At 38.2% G+C, this 16,441-nt stretch overlaps 1 long non-coding RNA gene across 2 annotated transcripts in view; it reads left to right on the top strand.

The window, feature by feature from the left end:
* LOC134740015 (uncharacterized) overlaps positions 1–16,441 on the top strand; it is a 76,963-nt gene that overhangs the window by 29,383 nt on the left and 31,139 nt on the right. For both annotated transcript variants that reach the window (XR_010127219.1, XR_010127220.1), the window contains exons 2-3: positions 6,177–6,258; positions 12,352–12,416. This is a non-coding gene — a long non-coding RNA (uncharacterized LOC134740015). The remainder of the gene's footprint in view (positions 1–6,176; positions 6,259–12,351; positions 12,417–16,441) is intronic.

The raw sequence follows: 16,441 nt of genomic DNA, 5'->3' as shown, positions 1-16,441 counted from the left end.
AACAAGCATAGGAAACTTTGTCATTTGAGCTAGTTCTCAATAGCTCAACAACTAGCTATCGAGTAGCTAACATCTCCCACGTACTGCACTAGGCCCTGAGGGTCCCATGAGGTCCAAAACAGGCTTGCTGCCCTCATGGAGCCTGGAACTCTTGCAGAGGAAATGTTCACATCTAGCGAGTGAGTCACACCTAGGGTTCAGGTCCTGGTCTCTTGTCTAATTTTGGGTTTCCTTCTCTTATACTATGCAGAGGGGGAGCTACAGGTTACCTCCCAGCCTGCTGGACTGCAGTCTGAGGCCCTTTTAACTATATAAAATCCAGATGGAATCTTATAAGAGCAAACGGCCTCATTTTCTGGACTGGTGTTTTTGTTTTTGTTTGTTTTAGCTATAGAACTCTGCCTTCACACAGAAACTTCCATATAAGCCCAACTTTGAAGAAGAAAAAAATGCTGGCACTTTCTGGTTGAAGGTGAGGGGTGGAGAGCCTTTGTCACCCCCAGTGCTACTGGGAATCACCTTACAGACTTGAGAAAACCCACTTTGAAACGACTGGTCTGGACCAGCATCATGGTCCCTGCGGCTTAGGAGTGGAAATCAGACATTGAGGCATTTTCACGGGAGGAAATGGCTCAGCTATGGAAAGCTCTGTTTCTTTTGATTCTCTTTCTCCCTTTTGTTGCATCCTCTTTCACATTATTATTGCTCGTTAGCATCTTTACATGAAGGTTGATGGGGAAGGTCAGTGCTACTAGCTAGGAAAAAGCCTTTTTGGTAGGAGGCTGGAAATGGAAATAAGATATGGGGATTTTCCACTCATTTAGTTTATCCAAGCTCTGCCAATCCAATAACCACAGAGAATCAGGAACTGTGGTAAGGTCGAGGGCATTTTTTTCCCATTCGGTCATTTTTTTGGTTCTGTTATTTTCCATATTTGTTTTAGTGTTTTTAGCTTTCAATCCCTTTATCCTGAGATCCAGCCACCAGGAAACCACACAGCTAATTTACATATATATATATGTATATATATATGTAAATTCTTCCATGATCCTTGCCCATGTCCCATGAGGCACAGACATAACAACTGGTGAGAGGGGATCTGCAAATAATGATATCATTTCCAAACTTCTTTTCTTGGTCAGGGATTTAGGTCCACTCTAAGCACAGGTCATCCATCGCCATAAATGTGGAATTCACCTGCCTCCTCTACATGCACGGGAGTGCTGAGAAATTTGTTCCTTTTACATTTATATCACCTTTTTCTGTTTATTCCATAAAGATTTCTTGATTATTTGCCAGATGCCTGGCATGGTACAAGCAGCTGGGGATACAAGGATAAAAGCCAATCCCACTTTTAATGGGCTCACAGCCTTGTGGGAGACAGCCATGTAAATACATACTCAAATATGATATGATACATGTTAGGATAGAGAAGGTCCCACAGTGCTACAGGAACCGGAGGAGAAAATGCTCGACTTTGGTAGGGCTGGAGAGTGTGATCAGTGAAGAATTCACAGAGGAGAGGGCTTTGGAACTGAGTTTGGAAGGCTGGGTGGGAGAAGGCCAGGGGCACAAGGATATTGCTGGCAGAAGGAACATGCGTAAAAGGTGGGGAGGCAACAACACCATGGTGAGTTTGGGAACTGCTTGTGATACTGTGAGTAGAGCACAGGTGTGTTACTGGGGTTATGAGCATAGGTATGTGGGGGGAGTGAAGATGAGGAGCCTGGAGGGGCTGTCTGGGTCAGCGCATGAAGGGCCCTAAAGCACCCTAGCAAGAAAGTGGAGGGTGGATTGGAGGGCAAGGGTTCAGTAGCATTAGTGGAAATATAATTGGAGAAACAGATTAAGATTAACCCTGGGCCGGATGCGGTGGCTCAGGCCTGTAATCCCAGCACTTTGGGAGGCCGAGGTGGGCAGATCACCGAAGTCAGGAGTTCGAGACCAGCTTGCCAACATGGTGAAACCCCATCTCCACTGAAAATACAAAATTAGTCGGGCATGGTGGTGCACGCCTGTAGCCTCCCAGGCATGCCTGTAGCCTCCCAGCTACTTGGGAGGCTGAGGCAGGAGAATCGCTTGAACTCGGGAGGTGGAGGTTGCAGTGAGCCGAGATTACACCATTGCACTCCAGCCTGGGCAACAAGTGTGAAACTCCATCTCAAAAAAAAAAAAAATAAAAGATTAATCCTGTAGACAGCCTGCATTTGGATTTGGTTAGAGGCACTTTCACTATCTTCCTGGCTGGGCCAAGTAGAAGGCTGAAAGTTCAATGGCCTCTGACAGTAAGTTGGAAAAAGCTGAGTATGTTCTGGAATATCTTCTCTGGCCTGGTAGCTTTGATTATTGTTATAGCCCATGCATGGCCAGGAAGGAATTATACAAATGTATTTCCCAGTGGCTACTGCTAAGCCAAAGAAAAAAGAGCATTTGCATTTCTTAAAGAATTGATTGAGATTCTAAAGTCACAGTGGAAAGTTAATAGTAAAAATGCACAGCTTGAAAGGTTTTGCTTTTTGGCATGAGAGTGCAGGCCAGATTGACTCTAACTGTGACGGAGTTTTAAATTAAGTGTTTATAATGAGACATTTATGGCCACTCAAAAGACCTTTTCGGTCCTTTGGGGAGGAGAAATGAAGGTGGATATGTCTGTAATTCTAGCAGAAATTAATACGTAAATAGACCTCCATGTGCACTTAGAAATAGTTAAACAGGAGGAAGCACCTTGTGAGGTGAAACTTGTCATACAAATTAAAACTGAATACAGTTAAATTAAAACTGAATAAAGGAAACTTGGGGCGATATATGTAGGTTAAGTGTTTTCACTCCAAAACATTTGTTATGGGATATCAGCATTAATACCAGTAAGAAAATTAGACAATACTTTCAAGTTGACTAATTCACAATTGATTTAGATTTAATAAGCATCATGTTAAGTCAATACCAAATGTTTCCTTAAAGCAATAGAACTGCAGCTCAGCTGCCACGAAATAGATGGATCTATATTTCTTACCAAGTCATTAAACTCCATCAGTAGCTTGATACTAAATTTGCAATGACAGGCCAGGCCAGTTTGACAGGAATTGGCTAAAACTAGACTCAAGCGTGTTATGAATAACAGGGCTGAACTATAAAATAGTAGACAAATTTCCTTCTTCTCACTTCCTACCTCCACACACAGGCTCCACTACTGCTGTGATTTCTGGACATGTCTCTCTTAGGCGGGGCTGTGTCTCTGAGAATAGGAGTTGGTGTCTAATATTTGTGCTTTTTTTTGTTTTTGGCATTGATGTTGAACTATTTAGGGATCTGTAGGATACTTCATAGTGTCAGTTCAGTTATTTCCAACTACTCTTTGGCTGCCTTTAGGAAGGCCCAAGCTTAAAAAAAAAAAAAAAGGAAAGGCATTGTTTAGGGAAACTGTTAAAAATTTTTTTTAATTGACAAATAAACATTGTGTATATTTATGGTGTATAGTGTGATGTTTTGATGTATGTATACATTTTAGAATGGCTGAATCAAGCTATTTAACCTATGCATTCCCTCACATATCATTTTGGTGTGTGTGGTGAGGACATTTAAAAATCTGCTCTGAGCAGTTTTCAAGTATACAATGTATTGTTATTAACTGTAGTCACTATAATGTACAATAGCTCTCTTGAGCTTATTCCTTACATCCAGCTGAAATTTTGTATCCTTTGGCCGACACCTCCCTGTCTCCCTCCTCCCGGCCCCAGCCTAGAGCAACCACTATTTTACTCTGCTTCTATGAATGTAACTTTCTTACATTCCACATATAAGAGATCTCATGTGGTATTTGTCTTTCTGTGCCTGGCTTATTTCATTTAACATAATGTCTTATAGATTTATCCATGTTGTCTCAAATGACAGGATTTCCTTCTTTTTTAAGGCTGAATAATATTCTATTGTGTATATATACCACATTTTCTCTATCCATTCATCTGTTGTTGGACACATGGGTTGATTCCGTATCTTAACTATTGTGAATAATGCTGTAATGAACATAAGCGTGTGGATATCTCTTCAACATACCAATTTCACATCCGTGGGATCTATACCCAGTTGTGATATTGCTGGATCATATGGTAGTTCCATTTTTAATATTTTGAGGAAACTCCATACTGTTTTTCATAATGATTGTACTAATTTACATTCCCACCAACAGTGTACAAGGATTTCCTTTTCTCCACATCCTTGCTAACCCTTATACCTTACATCTTTTTGATAATGGCTTTTCTAGTAGGTGTAAGGTGATACCTTGTGGTTTTAATTTGCATTTCCCTAAGGATGATGTTGAGCATTTTTTTCATATACCTATTTGCCATCTGTATGTCTTCTTTTGAGAAAAGTCTCTTCAGATCTTTTGCCCATTTTTTAATCAGATTGGTTTTTGCTATTGAGTATATGAATTCTTTATACATTTTGGATATTAACCCCTTACTTAATTTCTTTTTCAGTTAGCTCATATTTCAGCTAGCTCATATAGTTGTATGGTTTGCAAATTTATTTTCCCATTCCTCGGTTGCCTCTTCACTCTGTTGATTGTTTCCATTTGCTGTTTAGAAGCTTTTTAGTTTGGTGTAATCTATTTGTTAATTTTTGCTTTTGTTGCCTGTGCTTTTGGGGTCATAGCCAAAAAATCTTTGCCCATACAATGTCAAGAAGCTTTTTCCCACATTTTCTTCTAGTAGTTTTATAGTTTCAGGTCTTGTGTTTCTGTCTGTAATCTATTTTGAGTTACTTTTTGTATATGAGGTGAGATATGGGTCCAATTTCATTCTTCTGCATGTGGATATCCAGTTTTCATAGCACCATTTATTGAAAAGACTGTTCTTTACTCATTGTATATTCTTGGCATGTTGGTCAAAAATCAGTTGACGATAAATGCATGGATTTATTTTTGGGCTTTTTATTCTATTCCATTGATCTATATGTCTGTTTTTATGCCAGTACCATACTATATTGATTACTATAGCTTTATAGTATATTTTGAAATCAGGTAGTATAATGCCCTCAGCTTTGTTCTTTTTGCTCAAGATTGCTTTAGTTATTTAAAGTCATTTGTGGTTCCATATGAATTTAAGGACTATCTTTTCTATTTCTGTGAAAAATGTCATTGGAATTTTGATAGAGATTGCATTGAATCTGTAGTTTTGGGGAGTATGGACATGATAACAATATTGATTCTTCTGATGGATGAACAAAACAATATTTTCATTAATCTGTGTCTTCAATTTCTTTCATCAATGTTTTATAGTTTTCAGTGTACAGGTTTTTTACTTCCTTGGTTAAATTTATTCTGAAGTATTTTTTTTTTGGTAGCTGTCATAAATGCGATTGTTTTGATTTCCTTTTCAGCTAGCTCATTATTGATGTATAGAAATGCTACTGATTTTTTTATGTGGATTTTATATCCTGCAGCTTTACTCTATTCATTTATTAGTCTTAACAAATTTTTGGTGAGATTTTTAGGGTTTTTCTATGTATAAGATCATGTTATCTGCAAAGAGACAATTTAACTTCTTCCTTTTTGATCTGGATGACATTTATTTCTTTCTCCTGCCTGATTGCTCCGGTTGGGAACTTCCAGTACTATGTGAATAGAAGTGTTGAGAATGGGCATCCTTGTTTTGCTCTTTTTTTTTTTTTTTTTTTCAGAGTCGGGATGTCACTATGTTGCCCAGGCTGGTCTTGTACTCCTGAGCTCAAGCAATCCTCCTGCTTCAGCATCCTGAGTAGCTGGGATTACTGGCACATGCCACTGTGCCCAGCTCCCTTGTCTTAATCTTAGAGGAAAAGCTTTCAATCTTTCACCATTGAGTATTATGTTAGCTATGAGTTTGTCTTATATGGCTTTTATTGGATTGAGGTACATTTTTTCTATACATAATTTCTTGAGAATTTTTATCATGAAAGAATGTTGAATTTTTTGAATGCCTTTTCTGCATTTATTGAGATGATCACATAGTTTTCGTCCTTTTTTTAATGTGATGTGTTACATTTTATTGATTTGCATCCATTGAAGTATCCTTGTACCCCAGGATTAAATCCCTTACAGGGATGTCCAAAGGTGTCCCTGTCATGGGTTCTTAGCTTCTGCTTCTGGCAGGGCTGGTAAAGCCCCTTTCTCATTTCTCTTTTCTACTTATTACTAGAGACAGAAACTGAAAACCATGGCTTCAGGCTGCTAAAAACCTAACATGAAACAAAACAGAAGAACAACAACAACAAAATAAGGTGAGTTGGACAAGCTTGCATGGTGAATGATTCTTTAATGCAATGTTGAATTTGGTTTTTTAGTATTTTGTTGAGGATTTTTGCATCTATGTTCATGTGGGATGTTGGCCTATGATTTTATTTTCTTGTACAGTCCTTGTCTGGGTGTTATCAGGGTAATACCGGCCTCAAAAAATGAGTTTGGAAGTAGTCCCTCCTCCTCAATTTTTTGGAAGAATTTGAGAAGAATTAGCATTAGTTCTCTAAATGTTTGGTAGAATTCAACAGCGAAGCCTGATGGTCCTGGGCTTTTCTTCGATGGGAGATTTTAAATTATTGATTCAATTTCCTTACTTGTTATTGGTCTGTTCAGATTTTCTATTTCTAGGAATTTGTTCATTTCTCTAGGTTTTCCAATTTGTTGCTGTATAATTTTTCTTATGATCCTCTGTATTTCTGTGGCATCAGTTATGTCTCTTATTTCATTTCTGATTTTATTTATTTGTCTCCTCTCTTTTTCTTAATCTATCTGAATTTATTATTTTATTATTTCAAAAAACCAACTCTTAATTATGTTTATGTTTTTAATTTTTCTATTGCTTTTCTACTCTCTATTTCATTTATTTCTGTTGATCTTTTTTTTTTTTTGAGCTGGGGTCTCACTGTCACCCAGGCTGGAATGCAGTGGTATGATCATGGCTCACTGCAGCCTCGAACTCCTGGGCTCAACTGATCCTTCAACTTCAGCCTCCCAAGTAGTGGGACCATAAGTACATACTACCAAGCCTGGCTGATTTACTTTTATTTTGTAGAGACAGGGTGTCCTTATGTTGCCCAGGCTGGTCTCATACTTCTGGGCTCAAGCAATCCTTCCTCAACATCCCAAAGTGTTGGGATTATAGGCGTGAGCCCTACGCTGGCCTGCTCTAATCTTTATTATGTCCTTCCTTTTACTAATATTGGGCTTAGTTTGTTTTTCTCTTTCTAGTTCTTTGAGGTATAACATTAGTTGGTTATTTTGGATCTTTCTTTTTGATGTAGGCATTTATTAATACAAACTTTTGTCTTAGAACTGCTCTTGCTGCATTCCTTTGTATTTCCATTTTATTTTATTTATTTATTGTGTTGAGATGGAGTTTCACTCTTGTTGCCTAGGCTGGAGTGCAATGGCGTGATCTCGGCTCACTGCAACCCCTGCTTCCCAGGTTCAAGCAATTCTTCTGCCTCAGCCTCCTAAGTAGCTGGAATAACAGGCATGTGTCACAATGCCCAGCTAATTTTGTGTTTTTAGTAGAGATGGGGATTCACCATGTTGGTCAGGCTGGTCTTGAACTCCTGACCTCAGGTGATCTGTCCACCTCAGCCTCCCAAAGTGCCAGGATTACAGGCCTGAGCCACTGTGCCTGGCCCTTTGTGTTTCCATTTTAATTTGTCTCAAGATATTTTAACATTTCCCTTGAATTTCCTCTTTGATCTATTGTAGCTATTACTATTTTTAACAGTTTTGTCTTTTAACCATCATACTAAAGATATAAGTGATTTACACACCATCATTATAGTATTAGCACATTCTGAATTTGAGTGTGTACATACTTTTACAAGTGAGTTTCATACTTTTCTATGTTTTTGTGTTACTAAGGACCATGTTATTAAGGATAATGTTGTTATAATGTTGACATATTTGTAAATTTTCTGAAATCTCTCCTATTATTGGTTTCTAATTTTATACCATTGTGATTGGTGGAGATGCTTGATGTGATTTCAGTCTTCTCAAATCTATTAAGACTGATCTCTGTCTAACATATGATCTATCCTGGAGACTAACCTGGGTGTGCTTGAGAAGAATGTGTATTCTGCTGCTGTTGGATGGAATGTTCTATACAAGTCTATTAGGTACATTTAGTCTAATACATAGTTTAAGTCCAATGTTTCCTCATTGATTTCCTATCTGGATTATCTGTCCATTGCTGAAAGTGGGGTATTGAATTCCCCTACTATTATTGTATTGCAGTATCTCTCTCTTCAGATCTATTAATAGTGTTTTATGCATTTAGGTGCTCTGATGTTGGATGCATATATATTTATAACTGTTGTATCCTCTTGATAAATCGATCCCTTTGTCATTATATAATGACCTTCTTTGTCTTGTTTTACATATTCTGGCTTACATCTATTTGATTTGATACAGGTATAGGTACCCCTGCTCTTTTTGTTTTCTGTTCCCGTGGAATATCTTTTCCCATCCTTTCACTATCAATCTATAAGTGTCTTTAAATGTGAAGTGATTCTCTTGTAGGTAACAAATAGTTGTGTTTTTTTTTCTTTATCCATTCATCTAATCCTTGTCTTTAATTGGAGAATTTAATCCATTTATAGTCAAGATAATTATTAATAGGTAAGGACTTACTATTGCCATTTTGTTCATTGTTTTCTCGTTGTTTGGTAGATCATTTGTTTCTTTTTTCCTCTCTTGTTGTTTCTTTCTTCCTGTCTTCCTCCTCTGTTATTAGAGGATTTTTCTCTACTAGTGTGTTTTGATTCCTTACTTTTTACATTTTATGTGCTTACTATAGGTTTTTATTTTGTGGTTAGCCTTATAAGGCTAACATAAAACATCTTGTAGTTATAACAAGCTATTTTAAGCTGATAACACTTAACTTTGATTGCACAAAATAACTCTACACTTTTACTCTTGTCACCCACACTTTATGTTTTTGTTGTCACAATGTATGTCTTTTTATATTGTATATTCCTTAACAAATTATTGTAGCTATTACTATTTTTAACAGTCTTTTAACCTGTCATACTAACGATATAAGTGATTTACACACCATCATTACAGTATTAGCATATTCTGAATTTGAGTGTGTACATATTTTTACAAGTGAGTTTCATACTTTCTATGTTTTTATGTTACTAATTAGCATCTTTTTTTATTTTGAATAATTCCCTGTAGCATTTCCCGTAGATAGTTCTGGTGGTAATGAACTCCCTCAGCTTTTGCTTGTCTGGGATAATCTTTACCTTTCCTTCATTTCTGAAAGACAGATTTGGTCGATAAAGTATTCTTGGTTTACTTATTCTTAATTTTTTTTCTTCAGCACTTTGAATATATCATCCCACTCTCTCCTGGCTTGTAACATTTCTGCTGAGAATTCTGCTGCTTGCCTTATTGGGACTCCCTTATATGTGATTTGCTTCTTTTCTCTTGCTGCTTTCAGAGTTCCTCCTTTGTCTTTCATTTTTACGGTTTGGTTATAATATGTCTTGGTGTAGTCTTATTGAATCTGATTGGAGACCTTTGACCTCCTTATCCCTGGCTATTTCTATCTCCCCCCAGATTTGGAAAGATTTTGCTATTATTTCTTTAAGTATACTTTCTACTTTTTTCCTCTCTTCTCCTTCTTTTAACACCTGTAGCTTGAATATTTGCTCTTTAATGCTGCCCCCTAAATCCTGTATGCTTTCTTCATTCCTTTTCATTTTTTTCTTTTCCTAGCTCTGATTGTATATTTTCAAATAACTTATTTTTGAGTTCACAGATTGTTTCTTCTCCTTGATCAATTCTGCTGTTGACACTATCACATTCATTTTTTTCATGTTATTCATTGTATTTTTCAGCTCCAGAATTTCTATTTAATTTTAAAAATAATGTTAATCTTTTTGCCAAATTTCTATTTTTGTTCATTTATTGTTTTCCTGCTTTCACTGAATTATTACTCTGTATTTTCTTGAAGTTCACTGAGCTTCCTTAAAACAATTTTTTTTGAATTCTTTGTCATGCAGTTTGTGTATCTCCATTTATTTGAGGCTTGCTACTGGGAAATTGCGTTCTTTTGGTTGAGTTATGTCTTTTTGACTTGTCATGTTTCTTCTTGCCTTATGTTGATGTCTGCCTATTTGGTGGAGCAGTAACCTATTGCAGACTTTAAAGGCTAATTTTGCTATGAAAATACTTTCTTCTGGGGGAAGGGTGTGAGGGTGCTTGCTGAGTGGGGTGCAGTGGTTCTGGCACCAATGAGGATACAGTTGTGCAGTCATTGTGCAGCTCTGTCAGCTAAGGTTAGTGTTGACAATGATTGCAGAGATCCTCAACACTCAATGTTGTGGATGTCTGCGGTGGTAGTGAAGATTGTTGGGGTCTATGATTGTGATGATTATTAAGGTTCTCCTGATCTATTTTTTTTTCTACTGTGGAAATTTTGGCTAAAGAGATTCCTGTTGGCACTGGGTCTGGTTTGCAGGCCTACCTGAAGTGGCAGTGGCACCAGTGTCTTAAGTGTGTTGCCTATGGAGTAGTTACAGGGCTGAGGCCTGAAGCACGGGTATGTGTGAAGAGACTACAGCTCTGGGATGTGGAGCGGCTATGGCACTGGTCCTTAGGGTTCAAGCACTCCTGCTACCACATTGCCAACAGCATGTAAGGTGTGGATGCTTGTGAAGTAGCCAGGGAACCAGAATAGGAACACAGGTTGAGACAGAGTTACAGTGGCTCCAAGGTTAACATGGAGCTTACTTTTCTGTGGTGGCTGAGCTGAAGTCCAGAGTTTGAGTGTATGCAGTAAGAGCTTGGCTCCATGGTCCAGAGTGTGAACTAGCTCACCATGGTGATGGCTGTGGTATCTGAGATGTGGGTGAGAGGAGTGCCGCCATAGAGACCAAGTCTGCAGTGTGGGCACATGCAGTTCAGTCCCAGCTTGGGGGCCAGGACAAGTGCAGGGTTGGGAGAGATGGTGGCTCTGTAGCAGGACGAGCCACAGACAAAACTCCTCAGACACCGAGTTAAAGAAGGAAGGGGTTTATTCGGCCGGGGGCATCAGCGAGACTCCTGTCTCAAGAGCCGAGCTCCCTGAGTGAGCAATTCCTGTCCCTTTTAAGGGCTCACAACTCTAAGGGGGTGCACATGAGAGGGTCGTGATCGATTGAGCAAGCAGGTGGTACGTGACTGGGGGCTGCATGCACCGGTAATTAGATCGGAACAAAACAGGTTAGGGATTTTCTCAGTGCTTTTCTATACAATGTCTCTAATCTACAGATAACATAACCGATTAGGTCAGGGGTTGATCTTTAACTACCAGGCCCAGGGTGTGGCGTCGGGCTGTCTGCTTGTGGATTTCATTTCTGCCTTTTAGTTTTTACTTTTTCTTTCTTTGGAGGCAGAAATTGGGCATAAGACAATATGAGGGGTCGTCTCCTCCCTTAGCTCCTTTCCTAAAGCAGCTCAACAGTGGCTGCTTAGGGCAGGAGGGGTGCACAGCTGTGTCTTCCTCTCTGGGGTTCCCTGGAGGAAATGGCTGTTGGTTACCTCAATGGCAAATGATGCTAATGTCCTCTGTAGAGCAGGTCACTGGACCACAGTAATTCCCCCCATGTGGCTGATAGCCTCAGCCTTTCTTCTTTGTTCCTAGCAGTCTCCTGAATTCTCAGGTATGCCAGCTTCAGCAGGGATCTTTTCTGTGTGAATATTCTTTTTGTTTTTGCTCCACTGTCTTCCTGTAGATGGAACACAGTGGAACAAAACGAAAAGAATATTCACACATAAAAGATCTTTAATGGACCTTTGATCTCTTTCAGGGCTATTCTGGTTGTGGATAGCTATCTATATATTTTGTCTTGTGTCAGGGGGATAAAGGCTAGTATCATCCACTCTGCCATCTGAATTATGTCCTAAGGGAAGCTGTTTAAACTGGGTAGACAAATGATGTGTGTAGTCATAACACTGCTGCCCCTTTTGGACAAAACAAGGTAAATAGACTGTCTTCCAGAATACCCTGAAGAACAACAAAATAAATTCCCACTTTGCATGACCACACAGCACTAATATTCTGGGACCTCAGTAAGTGTCAACTCTTTTCAAAATTGTGTAGTTCCTGGCTATGATCCTGTACTACTGTTTTCTTTCAGAAGCAGCCTACTTCTCCCTGGAGAGCTCTCAAGAATTTAGAGCATTCTTATTTATCCCCAATTGCTCTCTCTCTGCCTCCAATGCAGGACCCAAGAGCCACTGGGAAATGAGCACTGTTTGTATTTTTTTATTTTGTTTTGGTTTTGGTTTTTACCTTTCAGAAACAAAATCAGACATGTTGAGGATGTACCAATGTCCTTCCATCCTAGGTTGCTGACCAGAACTCAACAGTGAGGGAATTTATCTCCTGCTTCATGCATGCAACATCAAAATAGTAAGTCAAAAGCACATGGAATGAGATTTGATGAGTGTAAATCTCACTGTGATAAGCTCAAGTGGAGCCACTCAGGGAGGTGCTTGCCATATCTTTAGAGAACAGTTCTGTTTGAGTGGTGCTGCACTAAGAAAGCTCTTCTGCAGGTACACTGGCCTCTTTGCAGTTCCTAGGAACACTCCTTCCCCAAGGGAGTAAGAGCATGTCTAACTCATTCTATTCTGTCAAGTCTTGGCTTTACTGTTACCTTCCCAGTAAGGCCTTTTCTGACAACATAGTATAAAACTGCATTCTCCCAGCCCTTTAACCTACTGTACTTTTTCTTTTTCCACAGTACTGTTACCCTCTAAAAAGCCACATAATTTCTATATTATATGTTTTCTTTATTATATGTCTCTCTTTCTTCCCTAGCCCCTGCTAAGATGTATGTTCCATGACAGCATCTCTGTCTTTTCCTTTTTTGTTGTTTTTTACTGATGCATCTCAAGTGGTTAAGACAAACTGGTACATTATGGGTATTCAAATGTTTATATTGACAAACTATACACCTATGAAGTCACCACATCAGTTAAGATATAGAACATTTACTTTGTCCCAGAAATTTCCCTTAAGTGTCTTTCCAGTCAATCCAGAGGCAATCAATACCACATAAATACCACAGTGTTTTGATTATTGTAGCTTTATGGGAAATCTTAAAGCCAAGTAGTGCAAATCCTCCAACATCATTCTTCCTTTTCATTGTTGTATTGAGTATTTTCTGTCATTCTGTCATTCATATTCTCACATTCAAATCAAATCGTTGATTTCTATAAAAGAAATTTTTGGATTTTAATTGGGATTGCAGTAAATCTATAGATCAATTTGGGGAGAAATGACATCTTAACAATGTCAAGTCTTCTGATCCATGAACATGGTATATATTTTCATTGATTTGGGAAGTCTTTAATATCTCTCAGCAATATTTTGTAGTTTCAACATGAAGTCTTAGACAACCTTTGTCAAATTTACTCATAATTATTTTAAATTTTGGATGCTATTGTAAATTTTTTTGCTTAATTTTTCAGTTGCTTGTTGCAGCTATATAAAAGTACGGTTAATTTATGTACACTGACCTAAATTTACTTATTCTAGTATATATGTATATCTATATTTTTGAGACAGCGTTTCACTCTGTTGCCCAGGCTGGAGTGCAGTGGCGTGCTCATGGCTCACTGCAACCTAGAGTTCCTGCACTTGTGCGGTCCTCCCACCTCTGCCTCCTGATAGCTGGGACTACAGGCACACAGCACCACACTGGGCTAATTTTTAAATTTTTTTGTAGAGACAGGGTCTTGCTGTGTTGTCTAGGCTGGTCTTAGACTTCTAAGTTCAAGCAATCCTCCCACCTCAGCCTCCCAAAGTGTTGGGATTACAGGCATGAACCACTGTGCCTGGCATCTAGTATTTTTGGTAGTTTCCTTAGGATTTTCTACATACACAATTATGTCATCTATGAACAAAGATAGTTTTATTTCTTCCTTTCCAATTTTTGCCTTTTTATTTCATTGTTCTTATTGTAATGTTGAACAGAATTGGCAAGAATGGATATTCTTGCTTTGTTCTGAGCTTGTTAGCTCTTCTCATTTCCTCAAATACGTGTACCTTACAAGACCTTTCTTACTTTCTATTCATATCTTTAGGTTGGTGCTTTCAGCTATTGCTTTTGATGACTAATATTCCTATGTCAGACATAATAGAAATTCTACTGCATAATTCTGGAGCTTTAACTAATGCTATTGCATAATGTGGAATTTTGAAACTGAGCTCAAATGTTTATGTATTTATTTTCTGATTTCTCAAATGTAGTTACAGTTTCCTGTATCTATGCTCCCTCATACTTCTTCACATATCCCTGCTTACAGCAGTGAAAATATTGCCTTGTAATTATCTGTCTGCCTCTCCCATTAGACCATGTCTTTGAAGGGCTGTGCCTTACTCATCTTTGTATTCTCAGAACAGTGCTTAGCGCCCTTCCCCCCAAATGCCCATTGAATGAATATATGAAGAAATGGAAGGCAACGTTTAATAGATGGACGTATTTTTACTTTTCTGTTCACATTGGAAATGTGTTCCTTCCATTTCTGATGACACCTGCGTGTGTGTGTGTGTGTCCCTGGGGATTATTTCCTTTCATATCTTCTCCTCTTACATTTACATTGGTGCCTATGTTGCAAGTTACTGAGTTGCTATGGAAGAAACAGTTTTGTATAGTGTAGATTTCTTATAAGTGGTGATAAGGTAAAGGGCCCAAATATGCTGTCTACTTGAAATAATAGAGGTAGTATTTACCCAAGACTGCTTCATTTTCCCACTGTTATGGGATGTTATGTGATTCATAAGTTTATTTTAAAATAAAATGCACTGAAGAACACCCTCCAGAATTAGGATATAAATTTGTATTTGGATTCTAAGTGACTGGATAGCTTGTGAAAGAAGAACTCTCTATACATATTCTGTCCTTCATCTAGTATTCACTGCTGAGGTGGTGATGATCCAGGGTTCTGGATGAATTGTTCAGGCGACTTTGCATGAAAATATCTGTTCATCTCAAATAACATTCTTTTTACTTTTGTCTTTATGTATTAAAGAACTGAAAACCTGTTCTCTTAAAGATTTCAAATGAAATTATTTCCTATCTTAAACATTATTTTTTCTTCCTCTGGAGAAGGACTGGTTTTTAGTAATGGAAATTTCACATTATGCCATTTTCTTTTCTCAGATTTAAAGGCTAGAGCTGAGAGAATGACCTTAGGAAAGCCAGATTTAGTGTGGTCAAATGTACCATATTTCTGTAGGGAGGAATAAATGTTTTCCACTACTCTTATAGTTCTTAGGATGGATCCATGTAGCCAAAGACAGATTAACAAGAGAGAAACAAACAGAAGTATATTAACCTGTATACCTCATATATACATAGGAGATACCCAGAGAAAGGATTCTTTTAAATCTCAAAGAGTTGGCTTTGAATTCATATTTAAATACCATGTCTGCTGAAACAAAGAAAGGAGGGTTTAGGGAAGGCCGGTTATAGGTAGATAACCAGGAAAAGCAAGACAATAGTCAAGAGTAAGGCTTGTTATGCAGATTTAAGTGGATGCCTTCTCCATTGATAAGAGTCTCTATTGATTTAGAATAATACTTCTCTTCCTGGTACAGAGAGGGAGACACCCTTACAAATGGAGATTTCCTTCAGAGATGTAAATTTCCCATACAAAAGCATAACTTCTACTCTTATTTTCAGAGATTCTTCTGTGTCTGCGATTTCTCAAAATAATCAGCTCAAAATAATCCTTATGCCAACAAGGCATATTTTGGAATGGCATATTCTGGTCTCCTATAGTCATATTTTGAGGTGGCATATTCTGGTCTCCTATATTTACATCCCCACTACACCCCCACAAAAATGTATAAAATATTGTGACTATTTAAAACTTTGGGGTCAATCTTATGGTAAAAAAAAACTTGCTTAATTTGCATCTCCATAACTATTAGTGAAGTTGAGCATCTTTCATACAGTTATTGGACACTGTATTTTATCTTTAAATACTGGTTCATATCACTTATTCTTATTTTTATGGGCTATTTTTTCTTGTGTAACCACCCAACAGGTTCTCTTTGCCTGCTGCTTAGACTAAGCCAATTTATCAAGACAGAGGAATTGCAATAGAGAAAGAGTTTAATTCATGCAAAGTTGGCTGTACAGGAGACTGGACTTCTATTGTTATTCAAATCAGTCTCCCTGAAAACTTGAGGATCAGGTTTTTTGAGGATAATTTGGTGGGTAGAGGGGCCAGTGAGTTGGGAGTGCTGATTGATTAGGTCAGAGATGAAATCATAGGGAGCCGAAGCTGTCCTCTTGCACTGAGTCCGTTCCTGGGTAGGGGCCACAAGACCTCAAATCCACAAGACCATAAGATGAGTCAGTTTATTGATTGGGTGGTGCCAACTGATCCATTAACTGCAGGGTCTGCAAAATATCTCAAGCA

This window comes from Pongo pygmaeus, chromosome 7 (assembly GCF_028885625.2).
Source record: "Pongo pygmaeus isolate AG05252 chromosome 7, NHGRI_mPonPyg2-v2.0_pri, whole genome shotgun sequence".
NCBI classification, from domain to species: Eukaryota; Metazoa; Chordata; class Mammalia; order Primates; family Hominidae; genus Pongo; species Pongo pygmaeus.
The sequence above is the reverse complement of the archived record's forward strand: the minus strand, read 5'-3'. Positions and strand labels throughout refer to the sequence as shown.